General features: G+C 34.3%; 1 protein-coding gene and 1 long non-coding RNA gene across 2 annotated transcripts in view; one reads left to right on the top strand and one right to left on the bottom strand.

Moving 5' to 3' along the window:
* LOC114346228 (protein glass-like) overlaps window positions 1-25,584 on the bottom strand; it is an 898,758-nt gene that overhangs the window by 123,563 nt on the left and 749,611 nt on the right. The window lies entirely within an intron of this gene.
* On the top strand, window positions 7,605-21,451 carry LOC126885141 (uncharacterized). Its single transcript, XR_007698299.1, has 3 exons — window positions 7,605-8,250; window positions 16,803-17,063; window positions 17,922-21,451. It is a non-coding gene; the product is annotated as an uncharacterized LOC126885141 (long non-coding RNA).

Here is a 25,584-nt window from a genome sequence, read left to right as displayed (position 1 = left end):
AGTCACATATTCCTAATTTTACAGAAGAGCAAAGAAAACTTAACTATATAGTCGAAAGATGGATGAAATGGATGACATCAAAATTCAAAGTTATATTGTAGTTTTGTTCCTAATGTTTTTACTGGACTGGTGTCGTTTTTGCACACAACGTTTATCTTAAAGGAGTCTATTCCTCTCAAAAAGTTAGTTTCTCAAAATTGTGGACTTTGCTGTTTTTGAAATGACCGATTCAATTATAAGTAATTAGACATTATTTTTATTTATGAAACTATTGTTACAATTTTTTAAAAAAGTAGAAGCAAAACAAATATTATTCACATCATTCGAATATAAGGACGAATTTATATTAATAACGAATGACTTTTATTTTACTATGCAGTTCACAAAATGTATTCCAATATTAACTTACTATACATAGGTACTACATTTATTATCTGCTAGATTTACTTAGGTCCATTTTTCAGAAGTAAAAATATCTAATAAACGCAATATTGATTAAATAAAAATAAAAAAGGTAAAGTTGGTATGGGATTCGAACCACGATTATCCACGTCCGAAGACCAAAGACCATTTCTCGTCACCACCCGCTCCAACTGTCAACACATATTACTCGATAAAGTGGGATAGTCACGTCGTCGATATTCCCCTAAAATTAAAAAGAGACTACCGACCAAATAGGCTCATTTATCTCTGTCGCAACCGTCACCCATTTTAAGATCGCAGGGCGCAATCTAGAGTATTATATATCTATGGTTTCAACTGTCAACTACCATTCCAAGGTCACAAGCTAACGTAGGTAAGCATGCGCTATAATATTTTAAATTGGTGTTCATGGTTAGGAGAGGAAAGAAAAAACAAAACTTTCTGATCTAAATAATATATTTTTAATAAAGAAGTAAAGACTTAACATTATTTTTAATATAAATACAAAGTTCTAAACACAAAATACAGCTCGTTCTTTATTTTTACTCGGCGTTGTTCTGATTTTGTCTAGTTTTAGTTTAATCCTATAATGTAGACTTATATCATTGATTAAAAACACCACATTGTGTGTGTTTATAATCAATGCTTATATGTAAATCATTTATTTCTTTCTCCAACCAGTAGTTGGATACATATAAATCACTTGAATTTTCTAACGACAAAATGTATCTTATTTTATTTCAAAATTCAATTTCTCTTATTCCTCTTATAATATGCTCTGTTCCCTCCTCCAGTTCCTCCAACCCTCGACATTGTGCAACTTTTATTTTGGTGTCAATCTCTTCCATTGTAACCTTTTTGAGATTGCTTATATCGTCCTGGTTATAACTGTCTTACAGCAAGATTCTGCCAAACCGGTGTATAAAATTTTAGATTTTCGATCTTTACAAATGAATTTCCATTAAATGTAGGTACATAGTCCGTTTGTATTAAATTCGGCGAAATTATCTTCCGACGGTAAGTAAACGATGTCCAAATTTTACAAGGTAAACTAACATAGCCATATTCTTTAAGCTGTTGCCTGTTTTCGAATGCCTTTACAAAGACGGATTTTGCATATCGTATTTTTATTTTTTACACACATTTATTACCTACATTTTTATGTCCATCGTGTTCTAATAATACTCCAACATGGGGATATTTGCCCCTATTGTTTACCGTAAAAGCAGAAACTTTATAAAATTCGGATGTTTCCAATTTTTCCAATTTTTAAAATAATTACAAAATTTCTCTTGGGCTGCAATTATTTTCTCTTCTTTTTGGAGTAAAGATTTGTATTCCTTCTTAATTGCAATAGTTTTTTTCGTAAATTTAACTTTCCTCTTTTTAATTTCTATTTCTTCCAGCTCAAATTTCCGTTTGCTGGCACTTATTACGAGAACCGTCGAAAGAGGAGTAATTTCTTTAAAAGGGTAAGGAAACAGTTTACTATTCTTGTTCGTTCGTGTACGTAGAACCAGGGCCTATTTTACCACTAGGCCCGTAAGGCACCTGCCTCGGGGCCACATTTTAATGGGGCCCGGAAAGATCACCAAAAAAATTTTATTTTTATTACAATAACAAAATAAATTTTCAAAATTATTTCATTTTACGAACAGGAAATGATAAATGATGACTCCACTGTTGACTTTCAAGCGACTTCACCTGTCACAAGTACATCTCGGGGTGGCGATTCGGATTAAGATCGCAGCGCCAATGTGGTATCAAATTGAACCGAGCTAAGGGCCGTTGTGAAGTTAGTCGTATATTGATGACAGTTGAGTTGAGAAACAAAGTTACAGAGGAGTTTTTTGAGTTGGTTGAAAACGTCACAGTTGACAGTTTTTAATTTTTGCTAAAAAAACCTCATCAAACCTAATTTAGTGTGAAAACAGTTGTTAATTCTTGTTAATTTTTTATTTATCGTTGATAAGAAGTCGAGGTCCGCTGGGATGAACAGCCTCGGCTTCTTTTCGCAGTGAATATCTGTTGTGAATTTTGTTGTGTTTGACATTTGATTTTTTGGAAGAAAACTTAAAATAGACAAATCTGTGATTATCGTTCGAGGTGAACGGACGACTCATCCAAAGGGTAAGGGCCAAAACTATCTATATTTCCCTGTTAATTTCTAATTTGCATCGACTGGCATAGATTTTAAATTCGTCAATCTGCCGCATAAGATGGAGGAAGAAGTTCCTCCCGATCCTCCTCCACCACCTGACCCTCCTAATAAAATCAACCAACATGAATGTCAATCTCAACCTCCAATTATTCAGAAAAGTCTTAAAGGAAAAAAACAAATACTATTTTCGGAGACCGACATAGGTCCTTATGAAGTATTTGTCCAGGGTCAGGATAAAAATATTGGAGATTACCACGTGTTAAGTATAGCTAAATCTATTTCTGTTTTAAAAATTAAAGACATCACGAAAATCAGTAGAAAAGGTAAAAACAGGATAGGGGTATTATTTGCCACTAGAAAAGCAGCCAACGATTTCGTTGTGAGGAAAGATTGGGAAGCCCTAGGGTATGACGTGTTCATTCCATTTCATCAGATTTCTTGTAGGGGTATAGTAAGGGGAGTTAATAAAAGATTCACAGAGGAAGAAATAAAGGAGGCATCAGAAACCAACTTGGCTTTATGTAAGATATTAAGTGTAAAGCGAATGAACCGGAGAGTACAAGTGGATTCAAAGGTTGAATTTGTCTCCACGGGAACTATTAGCATAACTTTTTCAGGAAAATCTATTCCTAAAGAAATTTCCATATATCAACTACCAATGAGGGTCACACCATTCATCAGCCCTGTTCTTCAATGTGGAAATTGCTTACTTTATGGCCATTCTACGAACCAATGTAGAGGAAAAAAGAAATGTGCTAGATGCGGAACTTCTCATGAGGATTCTTCATCTAATACGTGTACAAAATATTGCATTTTCTGCAAATCTTCTGACCATGAATCAAATAGTCGTAATTGTAGAGAGAGAGTCAGACAAAAAGATATTAAGGATCTAATGTCCTTTTCTAATCTATCTTTCTATGAGGCAAGTCAGCAGGTTCCTAGGATCCATAATATTTCATCTTTAAACATAAACGATTTCCCCCCCTTACATAGCGATCAGAATAATTCTAATGGCATCTTACCACAGGAGAGGAGGTCTGCAGCCTCAGCTCAATATTCAAAACCTTTTAGTCAAGTCACTCAATCTCCACCAAAAAGAAGAAGACCTTCAATACAAGAAAATACAGGTTATGATAAAATCTCCCACCAAAGACTACTTATTAATCCATCAGGTAGAAGAATAAATGAGCCTTCGACTTCAAAATTCAATCCTGCTCACTCTGATTCTCAAATCACTAACTCACAATCTTTATCCCAACTTCATTTGGATTTCAATCAGGCCATGTCTATGCTGAACCAATCTCACAGGGAGCTCGTCATGACCTTCATTGGGGACTTAATAAACTCAAAATCATACTCCATTCCTTACAATATGGCAGATCTAAAGACTAGCATAAACAAAAGTGTATCACCTTTCAATACAAATGTAAACCAGGGTCGGAGGGGAATAGAGGATCTCGAGCCTGAGGATTCGAGATCTTTTGACTCCTTGGTCTAGCAAACATACTCTTTATAATGAATCCTAACACTCCGATAACTATTATTCAGTGGAATATACGTTCGTATAACACTAATTCTGACAATCTAAAAATCCTTATAAAAAACCTTAACCCAGATATAATCCTTATTAGCGAATCTTGGCTCTCAAACCAACATGTTATAAGATGTAGGGGGTATCATATAATCAGAAAAGATCGAGAGGATGGCTATGGCGGATTAATTACTCTTATCAAAAATAATATTGATTATAGGGAAATTCAAATTGCCAATCCAGGCTTCAATCATGATGTCCAATTCCAACTCACATTTCTCCCTAACTTTAATTTGAATATTCTTAATATATACTGTCCACAAGACAACTCTATCTCCAAATCCAACTGGTTTTCCCTTGTTAAATTACTTAATAAGCCATTTTTAATCATGGGTGATCTAAATTGTAATCATAAGGCATGGGGTAGTTCTAGAGACAGTCACAATGGTAGGATTATTTTTGATTCTTTGGAGGAACTTGAGCTAGTATTTCTCAATGATGGGTCCCCAACTAGACTGGTGGCCCCAGGAGGCAGTAAGTCGGTAGTAGATCTAACAATGGCATCAGTCGATGTGGCAGCCAGTGTGGGCAAGTGGTCCACTATTTCAGATACTGGAACTAGTGACCACTTCCCCATAATATGTCAGATAGGTGTATGTCCTCAATCTCCCCCGCATTCATGTAAAAGAAGAAATCTAAAGAAAGCTGATTGGTCTACTTATCATAACAATTTAAACAGCATTTTCTTAGCTTCTCCCAGGGAAGATTACGAATTTTTTACTAACTCCATATCATCGGTAGCTGATGAAACAATACCTTGGCTTCACCCTCCTAATAATTCCAAATACCACATTCCATGGTGGGATGACTCATGTGCTGAAGTCGTCTCTGCGAGAGTGTCTGCCTTAAAAAAATTTAAAAATATCCCCTCAATGGAAAACTATATCGAGGCTAAAAAGAATATAGCCAAATCAAGAAAATTCCTAAAATCAAAACGTAAAAATAGTTTCAGACTATTTTGCAGTAAATTAAATAGAAACACTCCTCTAAAAGTTGTGTGGGAGAAAATTAATAAGGTATCGGCTTCGAAACCTTCAATATATACACAATTGCCCTCTACTCCTATATCCCACGAAATTCTATGTTGCTTAACCCCCCTTTCCGCTGTCAATAAAGTATTGGTTAGATCTCCTCAAGCCCTAGAACCGCCATTTGCTCTCGACGAGTATCAGAACTCCCTCTCAATTAAATCTGACTCGGCTCCTGGTTTGGATCAGATTTCCTACTCAATGTTAAGAAATCTTCCCGTTGTTGGATCTTTGTTATTAATTCAACTTTTCAATGAAAGTCTTAGAACGGGTATAGTTCCTGTTCAGTGGAAACAATCAGTAATTTTACCTATAATCAAAAAAGATAAGATTGTAATAATCCGTTAAACTTTAGACCAATAGCTCTTTCTTCATGTGTAGGCAAAATGCTCGAAACTCTTATAAAGAATAGAATAGAGTGGATTGTGGAACATAATAAGATTTTTAATCCACTACAACTAGGATTTAGAAGGGGTAGAGGTTGTACGGAATGCCTTACATACCTCACCTCAACAATTCAAATAGGCTTCGCTCAAAATCAATACACTGTTGGCATATTTCTAGATATCTCTTCTGCTTATGATAATGTCAATATATCACTCCTGTATTCCAAATTATTAAAGTATATCATTCCAACCCAACTGGATAATTTGATTTTCTGCCTTCTAAATGACAGAGAGCTATTTGTCAAAGACAAACTGGGACAAACCCATGGCCCAAGAAAATCAAGTCTGGGACTACCGCAAGGTTCCCCATTAAGCCCTATCCTCTTCAACCTATATTGTCTTTCCCTGTATAATATAATCCCCTCTTCATGCAAACTAATTCAGTATGCAGACGATTTAGTTCTTCTTATTAGAGGGAGTGATATTAATGAATTGGTAATTAATGTAAATAAATTCTTGATTCAGATGGAATCATGGTTGCTAGACCACAATTTAAATCTATCTCAGAACAAATCTTCTGCAATATTATTTACAAAAGGAAACACGAACATCTCTCCCCCCAACGTAATATTTTGTAACCAGAATATTGGTTGGGTGGATTCAGTCAAATACCTGGGGGTAAATATTCAAAAAAACTTAAAGTGGAATTCATATGTAAACTCAATAGAACTAAAAGTAAATCGTGGCCTGAATGTGATGAGAGCTCTTTGTGGGACTTATTGGGGAAGTGATCCAAAAACCTTACAAATTGTACACAATGGTCTGATTCAGAGCCATCTGGACTTTGGCTGCCAGGTAATTTTCGATTGTCCAACTTCCTTAATTAAAAGATTGGAGAAACTAAAATACAAAAGTATCCGAATTATAACTGGATGCATGAAATCTACCCCAATTCATGCTCTCTTAAGTGAAAGTGGTCAGATCTCGCTTAAATCTAGATGGGAATGGCTTAGCTCTAAATTTATATTAAAAAATTTAATGTTAATTGGCAACCCAATTATTTCCGCTCTCGACCTGTTAGACTTGGCAATTCAAAGGAACCAAAATCATTGGAAAAACAGAAGTATTCCATTTCTAGTGCTTTTAAAAAACAAATTTAAAAGTACTTATCCCAACTTATATTTAAGTGACTTATACCCATGCCATAACTTTGAACTAGACCATCAATTATCAACAATTCCAATCATAAATATCCAATCTAATCGTTCAGATGAACTTGCCTCAGTTCAACTCCAAAAAATAATTCTAAATAAACCTAGTCACACCAAATTCTTCACGGACGGCTCGGTTGATGATGAAGGATCAGCAGGCTTTGGTGTCTTTAGCCGAGAGATCAACTATTCTTATACCAGTAAACTACCTAAGTATACCCAAATATGTACGGCTGAGATTGTCGCAATTAATCATGCCCTCCAAATTATTTTGAAAAATGGGATTAAACAAGCAATCATCTGCTCGGACTCTAAAAGTGCCTTACAGAAAATAGGCAGATCAACCTATTCTATGGAAACAGAACATTCATCGCTCATGACCAAGAGAGGCATCATTGAAGCGAAAGAAAATAACGTTAATATTAGTCTGGCATGGATTCCAGGACACTCGAATATTAAAGGGAACATGGTGGCTGATAAACTAGCTAATATAGGTAGAACCTTAAATGTAGCTGCTGGTATCACTCTTCACTATTCCAACTTTCTACCAGACATCAAGCATTCCATCTGGAATCGGTGGAAGCAAGAATGGCAGGGGAAAAATCGAAATAATTCATTTTACTCTAAAATTGTAGGTCAGATAGATAAACTCCCCTGGTACCACAATTTTGCATACCAAGACAGAAGACATATAACCACCATTATTAGAATGAGGACAGGTCATTGTGCTACTCCAGTTCACCTATTCAGGATAGGAGTAAAAGATGACCCATATTGTGACTGTGGCCGAGTTGGGTCCTTAAATCATCTGATTTTTGAGTGCCCTATAAATATGTCACCCAATTTTGACCTATATAAAGAATTAGCCAAGACAAATATCCCTACTCCCATTGAAATTTGCCTACTTATGTCAAACCTTAATCCACGTAGGATTAACCTGATCCTTAAATTCCTTAACTTAGCCAAACTTAATTTATAAATTAATCAATTCCCAAAGTTGAATTAAAAAAATTAAGAAGATAAAGATATAAAAAGATATTGGACCTCCAAATGATAAAAGCCTTAACCCTTATGGTATAATATTGCCTTTCCTGTAGGGACTGTCTGGCCCTATACGAAGATGTTCCTGCTAATATATATTTAAAAAAAAAATTGAGGCTTTAACATATATATTTGGAAATATTCGACTGCCCAGAGCAAGACAAGAGTATTTCCCTGGTGTAAGCTGGGCGAATTATCCCGAGGGATATAACCCAATAAAGGAAGAAGAAGAAGAAGAAGTTACAGAGGTTATGTTGATTTTCATTGTTTATCTTCGTATTTTATTTTGGATTCATTGGGATTCATTTGGATTTCGTTTGCTGTTTTTGGTGAACTTTATAAACCTTACCACAATGCAAAGTGATTCTTTAAGGAAATTATTATTGGAAACTCCAGATGTTGGAGAAAGGTAGGCGAAACAATTTTTATTTACTGTTCATTCTTCTCTGTTATCAATAATGATGAATTCCGCAAGCGATAACATTTTTTCTTGAGTTTTTAATTTTTGCTAAAAAAACCTCATCAAACCTAATTTAGTGTGAAAACAGTTGTTAATTCTTGTTAATTTTTTATTTATCGTTGATAAGAAGTCGAGGTCCGCTGGGATGAACAGCCTCGGCTTCTTTTCGCAGTGAATATCTGTTGTGAATTTTGTTGTGTTTGACATTTGATTTTTTGGAAGAAAACTTAAAAAAGACAAATCTGTGATTATCGTTCGAGGTGAACGGACGACTCATCCAAAGGGTAAGGGCCAAAAATATCTATATTTCCCTGTTAATTTCTAATTTGCATCGACTGGCATAGATTTTAAATTCGTCAATCTGCCGCATAAGATGGAGGAAGAAGTTCCTCCCGATCCTCCTCCACCACCTGACCCTCCTAATAAAATCAACCAACATGAATGTCAATCTCAACCTCCAATTATTCAGAAAAGTCTTAAAGGAAAAAAACAAATACTATTTTCGGAGACCGACATAGGTCCTTATGAAGTATTTGTCCAGGGTCAGGATAAAAATATTGGAGATTACCACGTGTTAAGTATAGCTAAATCTATTTCTGTTTTAAAAATTAAAGACATCACGAAAATCAGTAGAAAAGGTAAAAACAGGATAGGGGTATTATTTGCCACTAGAAAAGCAGCCAACGATTTCGTTGTGAAGAAAGATTGGGAAGCCCTAGGGTATGACGTGTTCATTCCATTTCATCAGATTTCTTGTAGGGGTATAGTAAGGGGAGTTAATAAAAGATTCACAGAGGAAGAAATAAAGGAGGCATCAGAAACCAACTTGGCTTTATGTAAGATATTAAGTGTAAAGCGAATGAACCGGAGAGTACAAGTGGATTCAAAGGTTGAATTTGTCTCCACGGGAACTATTAGCATAACTTTTTCAGGAAAAACTATTCCTAAAGAAATTTCCATATATCAACTACCAATGAGGGTCACACCATTCATCAGCCCTGTTCTTCAATGTGGAAATTGCTTACTTTATGGCCATTCTACGAACCAATGTAGAGGAAAAAAGAAATGTGCTAGATGCGGAACTTCTCATGAGGATTCTTCATCTAATACGTGTACAAAATATTGCATTTTCTGCAAATCTTCTGACCATGAATCAAATAGTCGTAATTGTAGAGAGAGAGTCAGACAAAAAGATATTAAGAATCTAATGTCCTTTTCTAATCTATCTTTCTATGAGGCAAGTCAGCAGGTTCCTAGGATCCATAATATTTCATCTTTAAACATAAACGATTTCCCCCCCTTACATAGCGATCAGAATAATTCTAATGGCATCTTACCACAAGAGAGGAGGTCTGCAGCCTCAGCTCAATATTCAAAACCTTTTAGTCAAGTCACTCAATCTCCACCAAAAAGAAGAAGACCTTCAATACAAGAAAATACAGGTTATGATAAAATCTCCCACCAAAGACTACTTATTAATCCATCAGGTAGAAGAATAAATGAGCCTTCGACTTCAAAATTCAATCCTGCTCACTCTGATTCTCAAATCACTAACTCACAATCTTTATCCCAACTTCATTTGGATTTCAATCAGGCCATGTCTATGCTGAACCAATCTCACAGGGAGCTCGTCATGACCTTCATTGGGGACTTAATAAACTCAAAATCATACTCCATTCCTTACAATATGGCAGATCTAAAGACTAGCATAAACAAAAGTGTATCACCTTTCAATACAAATGTAAACCAGGGTCGGAGGGGAATAGAGGATCTCGAGCCTGAGGATTCGAGATCTTTTGACTCCTTGGTCTAGCAAACATACTCTTTATAATGAATCCTAACACTCCGATAACTATTATTCAGTGGAATATACGTTCGTATAACACTAATTCTGACAATCTAAAAATCCTTATAAAAAACCTTAACCCAGATATAATCCTTATTAGCGAATCTTGGCTCTCAAACCAACATGTTATAAGATGTAGAGGGTATCAAATAATCAGAAAAGATCGAGAGGATGGCTATGGCGGATTAATTACTCTTATCAAAAATAATATTGATTATAGGGAAATTCAAATTGCCAATCCAGGCTTCAATCATGATGTCCAATTCCAACTCACATTTCTCCCTAACTTTAATTTGAATATTCTTAATATATACTGTCCACAAGACAACTCTATCTCCAAATCCAACTGGTTTTCCCTTGTTAAATTACTTAATAAGCCATTTTTAATCATGGGTGATCTAAATTGTAATCATAAGGCATGGGGTAGTTCTAGAGACAGTCACAATGGTAGGATTATTTTTGATTCTTTGGAGGAACTTGAGCTAGTATTTCTCAATGATGGGTCCCCAACTAGACTGGTGGCCCCAGGAGGCAGTAAGTCGGTAGTAGATCTAACAATGGCATCAGTCGATGTGGCAGCCAGTGTGGGCAAGTGGTCCACTATTTCAGATACTGGAACTAGTGACCACTTCCCCATAATATGTCAGATAGGTGTATGTCCTCAATCTCCCCCGCATTCATGTAAAAGAAGAAATCTAAAGAAAGCTGATTGGTCTACTTATCATAACAATTTAAACAGCATTTTCTTAGCTTCTCCCAGGGAAGATTACGAATTTTTTACTAACTCCATATCATCGGTAGCTGATGAAACAATACCTTGGCTTCACCCTCCTAATAATTCCAAATACCACATTCCATGGTGGGATGACTCATGTGCTGAAGTCGTCTCTGCGAGAGTGTCTGCCTTAAAAAAATTTAAAAATATCCCCTCAATGGAAAACTATATCGAGGCTAAAAAGAATATAGCCAAATCAAGAAAATTCCTAAAATCAAAACGTAAAAATAGTTTCAGACTATTTTGCAGTAAATTAAATAGAAACACTCCTCTAAAAGTTGTGTGGGAGAAAATTAATAAGGTATCGGCTTCGAAACCTTCAATATATACACAATTGCCCTCTACTCCTATATCCCACGAAATTCTATGTTGCTTAACCCCCCTTTCTGCTGTCAATAAAGTATTGGTTAGATCTCCTCAAGCCCTAGAACCGCCATTTGCTCTCGACGAGTATCAGAACTCCCTCTCAATTAAATCTGACTCGGCTCCTGGTTTGGATCAGATTTCCTACTCAATGTTAAAAAATCTTCCCGTTGTTGGATCTTTGTTATTAATTCAACTTTTCAATGAAAGTCTTAGAACGGGTATAGTTCCTGTTCAGTGGAAACAATCAGTAATTTTACCTATAATCAAAATAGATAAAGATTGTAATAATCCGTTAAACTTTAGACCAATAGCGCTTTCTTCATGTGTAGGCAAAATGCTCGAAACTCTTATAAAGAATAGAATAGAGTGGATTGTGGAACATAATAAGATTTTTAATCCACTACAACTAGGATTTAGAAGGGGTAGAGGTTGTACGGAATGCCTTACATATCTCACCTCAACAATTCAAATAGGCTTCGCTCAAAATCAATACACTGTTGGCATATTTCTAGATATCTCTTCTGCTTATGATAATGTCAATATATCACTCTTGTATTCCAAATTATTAAAGTATAACATTCCAACCCAACTGGCTAATTTGATTTTCTACCTTCTAAATGATAGAGAGCTATTTGTCAAAGACAAACTGGGACAAACCCATGGCCCAAGAAAATCAAGTCTGGGACTACCCCAAGGTTCCCCATTAAGCCCTATCCTCTTCAACCTATATTGTCTTTCCCTGTATAATTTAATCCCCTCTTCATGCAAACTAATTCGGTATGCAGACGATTTGGTTCTTCTGATTAGAGGGAGTGATATTAATGAATTGGTAATTAATGTAAATAAATTATTGATTCAGATGGAATCATGGTTGCTAGACCACAATTTAAATCTGTCTAAGAACAAATCTTCTGCAATATTATTTACAAAAGGAAACACGAAAATCTCTCCCCCTAACGTAATATTTTGTAACCAGAATATTGGTTGGGTGGATTCAGTCAAATACCTGGGGGTAAATATTCAAAAAAACTTAAAGTGGAATTCATATGTAAACTCAATAGAACTAAAAGTAAATCGTGGCCTGAATGTGATGAGAGCTCTTTGTGGGACTTATTGGGGAAGTGATCCAAAAACCTTACAAATTGTACACAATGGTCTGATTCAGAGCCATCTGGACTATGGCTGCCAGGTAATTTTCGATTGTCCAACTTCCTTAATTAAAAGATTGGAGAAACTAAAATACAAAAGTATCCGAATTATAACTGGATGCATGAAATCTACCCCTATTCATGCTCTCTTAAGTGAAAGTGGTCAGATCTCGTTTAAATCTAGATGGGAATGGCTTAGCTCTAAATTTATATTAAAAAATTTAATGTTAATTGGCAGGGCCGTCTTAACCATACACGGCGCTGGGGTGCAAGACTTATCTTTGCGCCCCCTTTTGTCAGAAGATTATATAGGTTATAGTTACGCTAAAATTAAAACTAATTATGTTTGCTTTTTTAATTTATATATTAAAAAACATGGTTTCATTATTCATTAAAGATCAATCTTGTAACACTATACCATACTTTTTAAAGTATATCAAAGTCAACTTTTCTAGTCCATTAAACAGGTCATTGGAATGTCCAATCAGAGCAGACCTATCCGCTATCCTGCGCGTAGCACCGAAAATTAATGTTTATTTAAAAAAATTCCTGAGCCGTGCTAATTAACCGATTTTAATTTTACAAATTGCAAATAAATTGTTCTTCTAAAAAAATTTCAGTAGTAATTGCACGAGAGCTCTAAAATTAACGATTTGTTTCCCGAGTGACACTTTGACAGTTTTAATTTCACGAGCCGAAGAGGAGTGAAATTATGTTAAAGTGTCACGAGGGCAACAAGTCGATAATAATTTTAGAGATCGAGTGTATTTCGCTGAGATTATTTGATAAATAAAACTGTCTTTTTAAGGCCCGGTCTTTTCACCTCCGAATAAATAGTTATCGGGAAGTTTATCTGGCAGATTACATGTAAATCTGTCAAATAAACTTTCTGATAACTAGTTATTCGGAGGTGAAAAGATCGGGCCTAAATCATTTTAACGAATACTTTACTGATATCTTCACCTGAATATTTGCTAAACCCGTTTCTTGGCGTTTTCTGTGACAAGTTGTAAAACATTAATGGTCATTAATGGCACTGAATGTTGATTTTTGCATAGTAACGAAGGGCATCTGACGTAATCAAGCATTAAGTCAAATCGGGGTATTATCAAAAATTATCGGCATTAATATCACAAGAGAGTGAGAAAAAATTGACAATAATGCGACAATTTTTCGAAAACTTGTTGTTTGGCAATAGACACGAGAGCCAGCAGGGCTCGAGTTGCTATTGCACAATGACAAAAAGTTTGAGAAAAAGTGGAGCATTATTTTCATTAGAATACAAAGATTGCAATGGGCCGGACATGTGATAAGAATGGGAGAGGATAGGCTACCAAAAAGAGCACTGAATGCTAGAATGCAGGGAGGGAGATTGGTTGGAAAGCCAAGAAATCGCAGGCAAGACACAGTAAACAGCGACGCACAAGCCCTTTTAGGAGTCCATGTATGGAGAAGAGCAGCCACAGACAAGGAAGGGTGGAAGCAAAAAGTTAAGGAGGGCAAGGCTCAATTTAGTGCCGTAGAAGAAGAAGTTTATTTTCTTATTTATTCTTACTGTCGTGTGATATTCGTAAGGTTATTTTTTAATTCTTATATATAAAATGCAAGTCTTTGTATAAAAACATTCAATGACATTCATCCCAATTAATGTGGCATTTTTCAACTTGTCAAAGTGAACAGCACAGTTTAGCAAATATTTAGACAAAGACATTAATAAAATATTAGTTAAAATTATTTATAAATACAGTTTTATTCATGAAATAATCTTTCCTAAGTAAACTCGAAGCTTAAATTTGCCGATTTGTGTTCTCCTCCTGATAATTTGGTATTAGATGCAGAACTAAAAGTTTATTATGGATATTTTCCTAAATGTGACAATTGTCAAAACAAGTAAACTGGTTGCAATTAAACAGAAACAATCTACTTAAAAAAAATTCCCACTGTAATTTTGTACAGTAGAAAATTAGCACTGAAATAATAATCTCATTGGACAGAATTAAACACGTGATAAAAAATCTTAATTTTTTATACACGCTGTAATTTTTATTTCTGTAGCTTTGTATTGGTCAGAATCTGCTATGAATGAAATAATCACTCGCTATCTGCTTTATTTTCAGTCATGCGAAATTTTTAAAAATTGCATTTTTTGCGAAATCTGGATTGCAAAATCATTTTGCAATCTATTGAACCAATCTGAATGAAACTTACAGTATTGTTTTATTATATCATAAAGTTTTTCTGGGTGAAATATGAAGGTCCTAAGTGTAGCATAAAAGGTTGAAAAAAGTAAAATGCGAATACACACTTGTTTTATATTTTTTTTTCGCAAATTTGTGCCAAGGGTGACAATTTTTAAAAATTTTAACCAATCCCATCATGTAGGAAATTTAATTACGCAACTTGTACGTCAGTGCAACTTTTATCGCAAATGAATACTTTTAAAGTTATAATAAAAAAACGAAGAAGAAAAAATCGATTTTGTTCATTTTTTGACATTTTGATTATTTAAACAATGTTTCGGATCTTTTTGAGTGGGAGAATAATTTAATTATTATTATATTAGATATTTTCAAGCAATTTCTGCAAAAAAAATATGAGTCACATACATATTACAGATGCGCCCTGGACTATTACGCGTCCCCTTTTTGAAATTATTGTCGGATTAATCTAAATGGGTTTCATATTTCATTTGCATATCGTAGGTGTAGTAAGCATTATTTAACAATAGCCTTTGTAAAAAATACCGAAAGTGCACTTGTATGTTTTTGTTATTTGTAGTTTTTTAAGTACAAAAAGCGCAAGTTTGAGCCTAGCAAGTATTCGGCTAGCGCCCCTTGGACTTGGCGCCCGGGTGCCTCGCACCCCTTGCACCCCCGGGTTAAGACGGCCCTGTTAATTGGCAACCCAATTATTTCCGCTCTCGACCTGTTAGACTTGGCAATTCAAAGGAACCAAAATCATTGGAAAAACAGAAGTATTCCATTTCTAGTGCTTTTAAAAAACAAATTTAAAAGTACTTATCCCAACTTATATTTAAGTGACTTATACCCATGCCATAACTTTGAACTAGACCATCAATTATCAACAATTCCAATCATAAATATCCAATCTAATCGTTCAGATGAACTTGCCTCAGTTCAACTCCAAAAAATAATTCTAAATAAACCTAGTCACACCAAATTCTTCACGGACGGCTCGGTTGATGATGAAGGATCAGCAGGCTTTGGTGTCTTTAGCCGAGAGATCAACTATTCTTATACCAGTAAACTACCTAAGTATACCCAAATATGTACGGCTGAGATTGTCGCAATTAATCATGCCCTCCAAATTATTTTGAAAAATGGGATTAAACAAGCAATCATCTGCTCGGACTCTAAAAGTGCCTTACAGAAAATAGGCAGATCAACCTATTCTATGGAAACAGAACATTCATCGTTCATGACCAAGAGAGGCATCACTGAAGCGAAAGAAAATAACGTTAATATTAGTCTGGCATGGATTCCAGGACACTCGAATATTAAAGGGAACATGGTGGCTGATAAACTAGCTAATATAGGTAGAACCTTAAATGTAGCTGCTGATATCACTCTTCACTATTCCAACTTTCTACCAGACATCAAGCATTCCATCTGGAATCGGTGGAAGCAAGAATGGCAGGGGAAAAATCGAAATAATTCATTTTACTCTAAAATTGTAGGTCAGATAGATAAACTCCCCTGGTACCACAATTTTGCATACCAAGACAGAAGACATATAACCACCATTATTAGAATGAGGACAGGTCATTGTGCTACTCCAGTTCACCTATTCAGGATAGGAGTAAAAGATGACCCATATTGTGACTGTGGCCGAGTTGGGTCCTTAAATCATCTGATTTTTGAGTGCCCTATAAATATGTCACCCAATTTTGACCTATATAAAGAATTAGCCAAGACAAATATCCCTACTCCCATTGAAATTTGCCTACTTATGTCCAACCTTAATCCACGTAGGATTAACCTGATCCTTAAATTCCTTAACTTAGCCAAACTTAATTTATAAATTAATCAATTCCCAAATTTGAATTAAAAAAATTAAGAAGATAAAGATATAAAAAGATATTGGACCTCCAAATGATAAAAGTCTTAACCCTTATGGTATAATATTGCCTTTTCTGTAGGGACTGTCTGGCCCTATACGAAGATGTTCCTGCTAATATATATTTAAAAAAAAAAAAAATTGAGGCTTTAACATATATATTTGGAAATATTCGACTGCCCAGAGCAAGACAAGAGTATTTCCCTGGTGTAAGCTGGGCGAATTATCCCGAGGGATATAACCCAATAAAGGAAGAAGAAGAAGAAGAACATTTTTTCTTTTGTTTTAGATATTTATTGAAGCTGAAAATAATTGGAGATTTAGATCCATATACAATTCAGTCAGAATTGGATTTTACAGTAAAATGCATTCCACCAAATTACTATTATAGATATTTATAGGTACATATCTGGTGGAGTCTCACAGTTACTACTATAAGCAGCAGATGAAAGCATACAAAAGCCTTCAGGCACATAAATATTTTACAGCTGGATTTGTTTTGAAAGTTGGAGTAAAAATTGTTAATGATTTCTATATTATTCTTGGAAAGGTATGCCTTTATTTTATTTATTCACCATTAAGAAATATATGGCTAAGAGTATTAATGTCTTTTGGATAAATTGGTTCTAAATATTAGATTTATTTACGTTCATACAGTAAAACCTCCGTTAACTGAACCCTTTTTAACCGAAACATCGTTTAACCGAAACGTCCATATAAGTAATAAACATAGCTGCAAAACATAATTGTCAAAAGAAAAGAAATTTTTTTTTTTAAAACATTTCAAACGTGTTCATTTTTCTTAATTTTATTGTGTTGTTCTATTTTACAATAAAGAAAACATTACGAATTCACCTCATAGTATGTTTTAATACCAACTTTGACCAAGAACTATGTAATTTGATACAAGAAGAGTACAAAAAGCAATGTTATTTTTAACCAAAATTCTTGTTATCCGAAACGCACTCCCCCCAATTATTTCGGTTAACAGAGGTTTTACTGTATATATGTATGAAACAATATTAAATACTCATTAAACAATATACAAATGTTAGTGACGAGGTTAGTGATATGTGTATCTATAAAATATTCCATTTTAGCATCCTATCTTTTAAAATGGGAGGTACATAGTATTCGCATTAGTCATATTTAGAAAAATAGTTTTTTGTGTCTCCTGTACAATTTGGATAAATGGAGTTACGCAGTTTACAGATTAGGTTGACGACATGTAATGGCTATGATAGAAAAGAGAATAATAAACAGTCATGATTGTTTGTTCTAAAATTATATTATATGAATGTCTGATTTTAAATAAAATATTTTCAATCATTCTAAATAACGCAAATACTGTAATAAAAATAAATTTTTGTAGTTAAAACATGTAAAAAAGCTAAAATATTTTTTTTAGATGAAGGGTTCCCAAAAAGCTAATGCTAAACCACTAAATGCTTGGGTGGGGTGATAGCCAGTTATGATGACATAGCAAATGCACATTGTATGTGTGTGTATGGCCGGTAATAGTGAAGTTTGCAGCTGAATATGCCCACAGCAAGACAGAAGAAGAAGAACCCAATGCATGTACAGATGTTAGTGAGCTCGCACACCAAAGCACTATCCTACATCACATGAATTGCGAAAAGATATGCACTGAGTGGTCACTCGAAAGTTACCGAAAACCAGATGTGACACTCAGTGTCAGAACATACTGTTCAGTTTTAGTGTTATAACTTTTAAGATAAATGGTTATATCTTTACGTATAACTCTATATCCCAAAAATAAATCACCCTTTTAATTAAATTAACTTATTTTTGTCTATTATATTCCAAGATATAACTGTTTTTCTTAAAGCAAATAACGTTCTGTAGAGAAAGTTAGGGGAAAACCAAAGAGTTACATCTGCCATCTCTCAGATACTACTGTACTTACAAATGCAACTATTTTTTCCATAGTAGAAGTCATTATTTGGAAGGTATTGATGCAATAAAAAAAACTTTAACATTTTGAGATGTAACCCTCTTCTTCCAAATTAACGATATGTCTGATGGTTGGCAACGGTTGCTGATCGTTTGGATCATACTATGAACAAAACCTATTAGGTCTGGATACCGAGTACCAAAAAAATTAATTGATAGCAAGCTGAAAATTTGTTAATAGCTTAATGGTGTCTAGTTGGACAAACTTTGATGTATGGGGACACTGGAACAGTTTAAAAATTTGGAACGTCAGATTACAAAAATGTCCCATGTATTTTGTCAGACAGAACATCCAATTGATTTGTTACCCTTTCATCAAACTCTCCTGCAAAGATCAGACTGCTATTACTAACTAACATGATTCCTGTCATTTGATCTGTTCTTAGTGTCCCACTCATTAAAATGCCCATTTGGTGATAAACACCAGTCTGATTTTCACATGAGAGTTTAATGAAATGGTAACAAATCAATTGGAAGTTCTATCTAAATACATGGAACGTTTTCATAGTCTGACGGTCCAAATTCTTAACCTGTTCCACAGTTAAAACTTCCCGTTCCAGAGTTCCCATACATCAAAGTTTGTCCGACTAGACACTGTTAAGTTATAACAAATTTTCAGCTTGCTATTAATCAACTTTTTTTGGTATGTGGAATCCAGGTCTATATGGAAAAAAATAAATAAAACAGATTCTCTGTCAAAACTGCATTTATTTTGAATAGAATGAAAAAACAAAATAATATTGTTTTAACAAAATAGGGGATAAATGTTAAAATTTAGTATTAATAATGTTTTTCACATTGGCCTATCCTGGTCAGCTTGACTTCCACAGTTCACTACTATACAAGTCACAGGCATGTTTTCAGCACTCAAAATCACCAAAAACGAAAACTTTATAAAATAATTAATCTAATGAATGTCTTTAAATACTATATTAGGTCAAAATCACGACAAAAAACAAATTAATATTATCCGGATCAGTTGGACTTCCACAGTTCACTACTATACAAGTCACATGCAAGTTGTCAGCACTCAAAATCACCAAAAACGAAAAAAGTTTATAAAATAATTAATCTAATGAATGTCTTTAAATACTATACTACCTCAAAATCACGACAAAAAACAAATAAGAAAAATCAATAATTACATTGAGTTTAGGTTACTATTAATAAACAAAGTCTCCTAACTTAAAAATATGCCATGCCTTCCACTCAACGTGAAAGAAGAATGACCCAACCTGAAAGAAAAACAAAGGCCCTTAGCTCGGTTACTGCAATAGCCCCCAGAGGGCGTATTGCTTAGGACGAGATGCCAATAGAAAACGACAATGTCAACAACTCTTTTCCTAGCGATACCTATAGGGGATTGACCAAAACATTTAGGTATATCTGGAATTTCAACAATATCTTATAAATGAGCATTTATAAGATATTGTCGTTCTGCTATGTAAATCCAAACTAAAAGTACAAATTTCTGAAGATGTAAGGGGCATGCAGAAAAATGACAAATTAGTGTGCCATTTTATGATATTTATTGATACCCCTTTGACTGAGAAATGCCAATACATTTTGGAAAATTTACATTTTTAATGTTTTTTCTTAGCCTTCTGAAAATTTTCATAACATGGATCTAGCCGATTTTGATTCTATAGGCCTCAAATATAAATAATCGACCGAATCAATACATTGATAATATTAGTGAATGTGTTACACAACGGGATAATAAATAATAATAATAAAACCAGACATTTGCAAAAAGCAATTTTTTATGACATGAAAGCTGACGGAGAAAAATTCTTCGTGAGTGGTTAGTGTTAGTGTACAGTCCTAAATGTAGCCTTGTTACGTTTGTAGACTGATTTCCACGAAAATTATTATTTTTCTAACTTTCGGTAGGTATACTTAACCCTTAAACGCCCAACCTTTTTTAGGTTCCATGTACGCCCAAGGGTGGGTAAAAAATGTCCACCTCGAAAATAGCTAATATATTTATTGAGAGTTGTTGGAAATGGATTAAACTTAAGGATCTTATGCTTAATAAACGCAGCATCTTGTAAAATATTAATATAAACAATTTACAAACCTTACAACAAAATTACAATGTACATCAAAATTAACATACCAGTAAAAGCCAGTAATTCAAATTTGTAGATTTTCTCCATATTCTTCCTTCCAGCCTCCTCATTGGCGGATAATTATGTCGATTATGTAATTATACGTCGATAATTATATGGTTTATGTTCCTACCAACGAGAAATCATATAGAAAACTTTAGTAACAAGTTTTACCAAGGGTGTACTTTTTATGCCCACCCATATTTAACTCAAGCTATTACTTTTATTTTCAAAAATATCGGTAGAAACAATTTAACATTCGATAAAAGGCTGTCTTTTTAACAATAAATAATTTTTGTAAAATTTTTAAACACGTAATAAATAATATGTTACAAGGGAATACGCATTAGGTGGACATTTTTTACCCACCCTTGGGCGTTTAAGGGTTTGACTGAAAAAATATCAATAGGATAGTTATTCAACATGAGTGCGCGATCTCCTGAATGTATTTCATCAATTGGTACGTTAGTCAAGAGAAGAAGTACCTATAGCAGGAAAAATTGTAACATTAATGGAAAAAAGTTATTTAGAAGAAAAGGCACGTTGGAGAAACATCTTTCAACGAATAACAGCAATAGCAACCATTAAATTTTTGTCAAAGAACGGACTATCCTTTTATGGTTAAACAACCAAATAATTTACAAAAGGAAATGACATATATAATATATACAGTGTGTCGCATTTAAGACAAAGACAGCCATACATTTTGGCTATCAAAATAAATACAAATGTAAAGTTTTGTACAGTTATGCAGGTTGAATGATCACATTTTTTAAGATACTCAGCTGAAATTTAAATTTTAAACGCAGCCTACTGCGACTCCAAAAATAGGGTAAAATTTCGATATTTTGCTTCCCGTTATAAATATCGGAAAAAGTTATTTGAAAAAGATGTTCCAAATATTATTCTAACCCCACATACCAAATTTCATAACAAAATTCGCACTTTTAGTTTTTTTTCATTATTTGTAGTCAGGATCCTAATACTTAAAATTGGTTGGCCTGAGGTGCATCACGGGACAGACGAATTTTAGGGTCCTGACTACAAATACTGAAAAACTAAAAGTGCGAATTTTGTCATGAAATTTGGTATGTGGGGTTAGAATAAGATTTGGAAGTACTTTTTCAAATAACTTTTTCCGATATCTAGCGAAGGCGAAGTAAAATATAGAAAAATTACCCTGTTTGTGGATTCGCAGTAGCAGTAGGCCGCGATTAAAATTTAAATTTCAGTTTAGTATCTTAAAAAATGTGAACCTTCAACCTGTATAACTGTAATAATTAACATCGTTTAATTGTTTTTAAATTTTATGTATTGTTAATAAAAATTTAAACTTATTTAAAATTTAAATTTTTGGTGCAACTATATTTCTATTAAATAATTAATTTATTTAAAAAAGTTATTAGTATTATTAAATAATATTTAGGGGCCCGAAAACTATGTAGTGCCTCGGGCCTGATTTGAAGCAAAATAGGCTCTGCGTAGAACCTGCGGTTTAACATTATTTGTCTTTACCAACCCCAAATCGAAAATATTAATTTCTTTTGGAATTGCGGAAAATAGTGTCTTAGATCGAGTAAACAAAGTTTCTCCAGCCTTAATATAACATTTGTGCGTAACAGTCACATTATTTTCGTATTCACATTCGTTTATCTCCAAATAGTTTACAGGCAAACAATTAAAACTGAATGCAGATAACACATAATTGATTAATTTTTTACGACCATCCTCGTTCTCTGGTAGTTCAATTTGTATTCCAGATAATTTTCTTGTGCATCGATTTCCCCAGTAAACATACTGCAGAAGATTATTAAACACAAGACAACAGCTATTTTGTAAGCATTCTGTTAACTTAGTCCACATTTTAGATAGCGGAACCCAGTATAACGGTGCATTGTTGGCGCCAACATGAACAATAAAAGAATTAAAAATGGCTGTCCGGCTAGACTGTACCATCTCTAACAGAGAATTTATCCATTTAATGTGTATTGAATTTTCGTTCAAGTTGACTTAAATGTCATAACAGTACTCCACTGTACAAGGTTAACTTAAAGTTTTCCATGCTTTTATGTGGGGTGTCCAGGATCCTATTAAAAGAACACCATTAGTTGTGTCGAAGCGGAAACCTCTTACGTTCGCAAAAAAATTGTTTTTATAATCACTTGGTTTTAAACTAAAACATGACAACAATGTATGAAAAACAAGAATGTTCAGACAACATCGTAATGCCTCCAATATTCGATATTTATCGTAAGCCAATGTTTGATGAGTCGATTCGAAAGGCCGAATATCGAACATATGCACCATTCATCAAATCATTCAACTGCAATGATATTGTCGAATTTAGCATTAATCAAGTTGACTCGTTTTTTGCAATGAGCGAAACCTTACTGTGCATTAAAGGATCACTCGTCGATAAAGAAGGATCTGGTGCAGTCAAACTAGCCAAAAATGTGGGTGCTTTTCTTTTCGATTCGTGTAGGTACTGTACGTACAGCGAAAGCGCACGGGAGATGGAAACAGTGCGGGCAGGCCCGGCCCCAGGGGTGGGCGAACTGGGCGGCTGCCCAGGGCGGCAGATTTAGGGGCGGCATATTTTAGAGGACAGCCAATTTTTGGAATTGAAAAAATGATAAATTATTATGTTTTTAAAATTATAAAAAATCAATATTATGAACAAGAGCGGCAAAAATGCAACTGTAAAAACGAGAATTACATAAGTGAAACAATCACAATTGCAAGGTTTATTCGACGGGAAATCGACAACACCGCCTTCTTCTTCATCGCATAAGAATAGTGGGATCAGCATCACTACTTGGGAAAACGCATTCAAAACGAAATTATTCAGCTCCTCCATGACCAAATCAAAAATAAAAATTAAACTTTTTGAAATCAGCCAAGTATTATAGCATAATTTTAGATTGTAGGTAGGCACACCTGATATTTCTGTCGGAACAGATGACTATTCTTGCACGTTTTGTCGATTTAGGTTCCTGTTCACAAAGTGTTAAAATTGCAGAACAATTTTTTGGATTTGTGCCTGTACTGGAAACCACTAGCTTGGGACTTGCAGGAGTTATTTTCCAAAAACTGAATGGATTGGGAATACCTTTGGACAATATGAGAGAATAAGTGTATGATAATGGAGCAAACATGAAAGAGAAGAATTTGGGAGTTCAAAACAGAACTTTGAAAATAAATCCTAGAGCATTTTTTGTCCCAAGATCTAGCTATTCACTCAACTTAGTCGTGAACAATGCTGCTAAAGCCGCACACTTTGCAGTTTCTTCCTTTTCGTTAGCGACAAAAATGTACAACTTTTTCTCAGCATCTACTCATCGTTGGGCTATACTGAAAAATCATATTTCTACCCTAACATTGAAACGTTTGTCCGAAACTGGATGGGAAAGTAGAATTAATGCAATTACTCTCATCAGATACCAAATTGAAGAAATCTACGATGCTCTTATAGAAATTACTGCCAATAATAACAGCGATAAAACGGTTGCTCGTGAGGCAAGCTATTTGGCAAATCAAATCCGTGATTTTATTTTTCTTTGCTCTATGATAAAATGGCATAATATTTTACTTCACATCAACGTAGTCAGCAAATCACTGCAGAGTATCGATATGGGAGTGTATCAAGTCGGTTTATTAGAAAAAACGGAAATCAATTTTAAATCTCTCAGAAGCGATTTAAAATTCCAGGGCTATTTGACAGATACAATGATGCAAAAGAGCTAGGCATCAAAGTTAGAAATTGAGAACTCAAAAATCGGAGGCACAGTCATAGCAAGAAAGAGAAAAGTAACTTCTATTTAAAAATTATAGACAACCGTTAATGCATGCAAGCGATGGTTTTCAGCAAATCAAGAGGTGTGGTGAAATTTTTGAATTTTTGTACGACATAAACCAAACTCAGGATATAATTGTTAGTAATTTATCAGATAAATGTTTTAAGCTATGTGATGATTTAGCTTTTAATGAGTCAAAAGATCTAAATTATGCTGATATAAAAGATGAACTCAAACTACTTTCCACGATTGTGAAGCCCAAGAGTACCTACACCTCTAGATACCCTGAAAATGATTAGATTTGATTTCGCACCCAACGTTAATGTTGCTTTGAGGATTTTATTAACCCTACTATTGACAGTGCCTCTGGAAAGAGAAGCTTTTCAAAGGTAAAACTAATAAAAACTTACTTAAGATCAACTATATTCCTGGAACGTTTGAGAGCTCTAGCGACAATCTCTATTGAACACGAAATAGCTGAGTCCCTGGATCTTGGAGAATTATTAAAAGACTTTTCTGGTGTTAAAGCAATAAAAGTGCTACTTACTTAAAAAAGTAATGGTCTAATTATTATGGATAGTGAGTTTTTGGATATTAAAGCGTGTTAATATATGTATAGTAATCTGTGAAATTTCATGAAAATATTGCAAAATATATGTGTTTTTAAGTATTTAAATATTATTATTATTATTATTATTATTATTAAAGAAGGAAAAGGAGCCGAGGTCTAGGACCTATATAGCTCCATTTTACTAAAAAGAACTATGCAAAAAGAAACCTAAACTTAAGACTACATACGACTTATAAATTAATTTAATTTAAGAAAAGAAAAATTATTGTTCCCGTGGTACAGAACTAAAAGAGTCATATTTATTTTTGAAGCAATTTACAGATACAGCCCCGACGACGTCGTGTGGAAGTGAGTTCCAGGTATAAAATATTCTATTGGATATAGAGTTCTCACGACATTTACTGTGAAACTGTTGTCTGGCTAATTTGTATGGATGACCCCGCAATCTAAGGTCGTTACTCAAAGGGAAGAGATGTGATAGATCTATCCCAAACCTTCCCTGTAACGCTCTATAAGCAATTATTAAATCCCCACGAAGTCGTCGGTCCATAAATGTAGGATAATTTAAGTAGGTTAACCGTTCTTCGTAGGAAGGACGACGACGGCCATAAGGAATTCTTG

Source organism: Diabrotica virgifera, chromosome 5 (assembly GCF_917563875.1).
Source record: "Diabrotica virgifera virgifera chromosome 5, PGI_DIABVI_V3a".
NCBI lineage: Eukaryota > Metazoa > Arthropoda > Insecta > Coleoptera > Chrysomelidae > Diabrotica > Diabrotica virgifera.
Note: the sequence above shows the minus strand (reverse complement) of the source record. Positions and strands in the feature narration are given on the sequence as shown.